Source organism: Nicotiana tomentosiformis, chromosome 2 (assembly GCF_000390325.3).
Source record: "Nicotiana tomentosiformis chromosome 2, ASM39032v3, whole genome shotgun sequence".
Classification (NCBI taxonomy): Eukaryota; Viridiplantae; Streptophyta; class Magnoliopsida; order Solanales; family Solanaceae; genus Nicotiana; species Nicotiana tomentosiformis.
The window spans coordinates 112,000,397-112,006,396 of NC_090813.1; positions in this window are offsets into that span (position 1 = coordinate 112,000,397).

Consider the following 6,000-nt stretch of genomic DNA (forward strand, 5'->3'; position numbering starts at 1 on the left):
AGTGTGATTCGGATCGAAATCGGATTAATTTTTAGACTTAGGCAAATTCTGAAATTTTGCAGCTTATGATGTCATCGCACCTGCAGAGAGATTGACCGCAGGTGCGGACTCGCACAAGCGAGCTGTGGCTTGCAGAAGCGGACAAAGGGTTGCCTAGTTGGAGTTGCAGAAGCGGAACAAGCTCCGCAGAAGCGAAGGCACTTCTGCGATGGAATGAACCGCAGAAGCGGGAGATGGGGTCACACCTGCAGTTGCGGAGAAGAGGATCATTGTCCGCAGGTGCGAAGGGAGCTTTCCAGTGCTTCTTCGCAGAAGCGGAAATGCGGTCGCAAATGCGACTCCGCAGAAGCGACAATTGGTCCACAAATGCGAAAATACCTGGACAGAACATATAATTCGGGGGTTAGTCATTTTTACCCATACTTGGATTTTAAGAGCTCGTGTGAGGTGATTTTTCAAGGAAAACATTAGGATAAGTGTTCTTAACTCAATTTTGGTAAAAGTACCCGAATCTATGATAATTGTTAACATTTAATTGGTGGATTATGTTGGAAAAATTGTGAAGATCCCTAAGTTTAGATTGAAGATTTAAAGGTCGAGTTGATGTCAGAATTTAGTAATTTTATTATGGTTGAACTTGTGGTTGAATGAGCGTTTATATTTTGTAACTTTTGTCGGGTTCCGAGACATGGGCCCCACGAGCGATTTTTGAGTTAAATTTCGGATTTTGTTGGAAAATTAGTATTTCCATATGGAATTAATTCCAATAATTTGTATTGACTGAATCGAAATTATTATGCCTAGATACGAGGCTTTCAGAGGCCAATTCACGAGACAAAGGCATAACAGAGTAAAAAATTTCACGGTTCAAGGTAAGTGACTTGTCTAACCTTGTCTAACCTTGTGGGGGGGAAATTTCCCTTAGAATTGGTATTGATATGATAATTGTGATGTGTTGAAAGTCATGTACGCGAGGTGACGAGTGTGTACACTGACTAAATGTGGAAAACTCTGGTTTTAAATTGTGTAGATCTCTGTTACACATTAATTAAATTATTTTATCCAGTTATATTAATCATTGATCTATTTTTATATTTTGAAATTTGCCTGACATTTTTCCTGCTAATTGCTTTACCTGTTTAGTTGAAATTTTGTTTCTTTTATTTTGTGCTCATTATTTGAAAGTTGAATTTCTTAATTGAATTATTATTAATATGAAGTATTTGACATTAAAAAAATTTGGTATTAAGGCAAAGTGTTAAATTTGTGAAATATTATTTTTGTTGAGTTATTCACTTCCGAATATTTTGTGAGATTTTGTATTCATTGTGATTGAGCAGTGAGTTCCTTATTGTGGAAATAATGTTGCTGATTTATATTGGCAAGTTGAAATATTTGGGCACTTGAGATTCAAATTGTGATATATTGTGATATTGATACGCATGTGGTGGTATAAGGTCTGAGTGTTGAAACGCATGCAGTGAAATAAGGGTGGCTTGTTACGCGTGGCTAGTAAGGGAACTACTAGAAGTCATGCGGTGTGATAAGGGTGGCTAAAACGCGGGATGTTATTTCGGAAAAAATATTTTCTATAAAATTAAATGTGAAGGCTCCCGCGGTGATATAAAGAAAAATAAGATATTGCGATTTTATTTATGATTTGGGACTACGAGGCAGTACCTCGGGAGTGCCCTTGTTGATATTTCTTTTTGGCTGCATTTGCCTTTGGTTATTTTGTATTTTCCTTAAAGTTATAAATTTTTGTTTTTCTTCTGCGAGGTATTATTTGCTCTTATTCTTTGTAGTTAAATTGTAACATACTATTTACTTGATTAATTTCCATTGTTATTTTATTATTATTATATCGTTAAACTTTTTATCCTGTCTTTTATTATTTTCAGGAGGGCTTGATCTGATTTCGTCACTACTCTACCGAGGTTAAGCTTAGCACTTACTGGTACCGTTGTGGTGTACTCATACTGCGCTTCTGCACATCTTTTTGTGTAGATCCAGGTACTTTCTATCAGGTCAGGCATCAGTGAACTAGTCGTATGCGGAGACTTAAAGGTACATCTGCCAGCGTCCGCAGGCCTCGGAATCCCCTTCTATCTTTATTATGTTGCTTTCCTTATTCTCTTTAGACCCTGATGTATAGAGACACTTAGAATAAATTGTTAGAAGCTTGTGACTTATTTCTACCGGATTTTGGGAGTTGTAACTATTTGAATCGCGGTTTGATTTATTTTATATGTTGAGATTTGAGTTTCAGTTTTGTATCCGCATAATTGATAGGCTTACCTAGTCCTAGAGATTAGATGCCATCACGATATCCTATGAAGGAAATTTGGATTGTGACAAGTTGGTATCAGAGCTCTAGGTTCATAGGTGTTATGAGTCACAAGTAGGTTTAGTAGAATCTCGCGGATCGGTACGAAGACACGTGTACTTATCTTCGGGAGGCTATGGAATTGTTAGGAAAATGTTCACTTCATTGATTCCTTATCGTGCACATTATTGACTTCGAAATTCTAAACCCTTGCCTTTCTATTCTCTCATAGATGGTGAGGACACGCACAATTGGATCCGATGATCAGACACCCGCGCCCTCTGTTATAGCCACAAGAGGCCGAGGCCGAGGAAGACCACGTAGTGCGGCCAGGGCACCTGCACGAGCTGCTGCAGAGGAATCACCAGTAGCTCCAGTTGGAGAGCTGGCACCTGAGACGCCTGTTACTACCCCTGCACTTCAGGAGACTCTTGCTTAGTTTTTGAGCATGTTTGGCACTCTAGCTTAGGCATGGTTGATTCCACTTGCTCCTCCCACATCTCAGGCCAGGGGAGGAGCACAGACTCCCACCGCCCGTACCCCAGAGCCACGGGCCCAGGTTGACTATGCCCCAAAGACTATACCAGTGCAGCTAGTTGTCCCAGTTCGGCCCGAGACTAGGGCAACAGTTTTGGAGGGGGAGCAACTTAGGCTCGAGAGGTACAAGAAGTACCACCCTCCCACTTTCAGCGGTTTGGCTTCAGAGGATGCTCAGAGTTTTCTTGAGGAATGTCCTTGTATCCTCCGTACTATGGGTATTGTGTAGTCTAGTAGAGTTTCTTTCACGGCATTCCAGCTTAGAAGAACGGCCTACCAGTGGTGGCGAGTATACGAGTTGGATAGTCCGACTGAGGCAACTTCACTCACTTGGACTCCGTTTTCAGATATGTTCTTGAGGGAATATGTTCCTCAAAGTCTTAAAGATGCATGGCGCATAGAGTTTGAGCAGTTGCGCCCGGGTTCTATGACCGTGGCAGAGTATGCGGTCCGATTCAGTGATTTCGCTAGGCATGCACCAGCCCTGGTTCCTACTATTCGAGAGCGGGTTTGCCGATTTATTGAGGGGCTCCACCCTAGTATCATATTCAGTATGGCCCGAGAGCTAGAAATGGACATCGCATACCAACAAGTGGTGTCAATTGCTAGGAGATTGAAGGGTATGCAGATCCGGGAGAGAGAAGAGAGGGAAGCTATGAGACCCCGAGATTCTGGCACATATAACAGTTCTCGTGCCCCAGCTGCAGCCCATCATGGTAGAGGCTATGTGAACCGTCCTATTTATTCAGCACTTCCAGCTTCCAGCGGTATTCCGGCTACTCCCAGACCCCAGGTTCTATATTATGCATCGCCAGTGTCTACTGTACCTCCTGTATGGGGTGCTTTCAGCGGGCAGTCCAGTCAATCAGGCCCGAGCCAGTTTCAGCAACCACGTCCTCCGAGGGCTTGTTTTGAGTATGGTGACACTCGTCATATAATGAGGGATTGCCCAGATTTATGAGGGATTGCCCAGATTTATGAGGGGTGCATCTCCACAGATTTCTCAGGCCCCACCCATTTCACAGGGCCCTTAGGCTTTTCAGGCCATGATTACTGCACCAATTGCTACTCCACCTGCACAGCCAGCTAGAGGTGGAGGTCGGACAGGTAGAGGTCGCCCTAGAGAGGGAGGCCATGCCAGATATTATGCCCTTCCTGCTAGGACGGAGGCAGTTGCATCCAATTCTGTTATCACATGTATGGTTTCAGTCTGTCATGGGGATGCATCAGTCTTATTTGATCCAGGCTCCACTTATTCTTATGTGTCATCTTATTTTGCCCCGTATTTAGGCATATCCCGTGATTCTTTGAGTTCTTCTGTTTATGTATCTACACCTGTGGGTGATTCTATTATTGTTGTCCGCGTGTATTGGTCGTGTTCGATTGTTATCAATGGTTTTGAGACCATAGCTGATTTATTATTGCTCAATATGGTGGATTTCGATATTATTTTGGGCATGGACTGGTTGTCGCCCTATCACGCTATCCTTGATTGTTACGCCAAGACGGTGACATTGGCTATGCCAGGTTTACCGCGGCTAGAGTGGAGAGGTACCTTAGATTATGTTCCTAGTAGGGTTGTTTCATTTCTTAAGGCTCAATGAATGGTTGAGAATGGGTGTGATGCGTATTTGGCCTATGTGATAGATGTTAGTGTTGATACTCCTACCGTGGAGTCAGTTCAGGTAGTAAGGGATTTTCTAGATGTATTTCCAGCGGATCTTCCGGGTATGCCGCCCAACAGAGATATTGACTGGCATTGATTTATTATCGGTCACTTAACCCATTTCTATTTCACCATATCGTATGGCCCCGGCAGAATTGAAAGAATTAAAATAGCAGTTACAGGAACTGCTTGATAAGGGTTTTGTTCGGCCTAGTGTATCACCTTGGGGTGCTCTTGTCTTATTTATGAAGAAGAAGGATGATTCCATGCGTATGTGTATTGATTACTGCCAGTTGAACAAGGATACAGTGAAGAACATGTATCCATTGCCACGTATTGATGACCTATTTGATCAGCTTCAGAGTGCTAGAGTATGTTCGAAAATTGATTTGCGGTCAGGGTATCATCAGTTGAAGATTCGGGAACCAGATATTCCAAAGACTGCCTTCATGACTCGGTATGGTCATTACGAGTTCCTTGTAATGTCATTTGGGCTGACCAACGCCCCAGCAGCATTTATGCACTTGATGAACAATGTATTTCAGCCCTATCTTGACTCCTTCGTCATTGTGTTTATTGACGACATTCTGGTGTACTCCCGGAGCCGGGAGGATCATGAACATTATCTGAGGACTGTGCTTCAGACTTTGAGAGAAAAGAAGTTGTATGCAAAATTTTCAAAGTACGAATTCTGGCTAGATTTAGTGGAATTCTTGGGTCATATAGTTTAATGCAAGGGGATTAAGGTGGATCCGAAGAAGATTGAGGCAGTGCAGAGTTGGTCCAGACCGTCCTCAGGTACGGAGATCCGGAGTTTTCTTGGCTTGGCGGGGTATTATCGTCAATTTGTAGAAGGTTTCTCTTCTATTGCTGCACCTATGACTAAATTGACCCAGAAAGGTGCTCCGTTCAGGTAGACCGAGGAATGTGAGGAGAACTTTCAAAAGCTCAAGACAACTTTGACTACAACCCTAGTATTGGTATTGCCTACAGGTTCAGGGTCTTATACAGTGTATTGTGATGCCTCGCGTATTGGTCTCGGAGTAGTGTTGATACAAGACGGTAGGGTGATTGTCTATGTTTCTAGATAGTTAAAGGTACATGAGAAGAATTATCTGGTACACGACCTTGTGTTAGCAGCTATTGTTCATGACTTGAAGATTTGGCGTCATTATTTGTACGGTGTCCATTGTGAGGTTTATACCAATCACCGGAGTCTACAACATCTGGTTAAAATGAATGATCTTAATTTGCGACAACGGAGGTGGTTGGAGTTGTCTAAGGATTATGATATCACCATTCTCTATAATCCCGGAAAGGCCAATGTGGTGGTCGATGCCTTGAGTCGTAAGGCGGAGAGTTTGGACAGCTTAGCATACTTAGAGGTAGCATAACGACCGGTTTGTCAGATTGGATATTTCCGAGCCGAGCCGAGTTTTGGCTTGTGTGGTTTCTCAGTCCTTTCTTTATG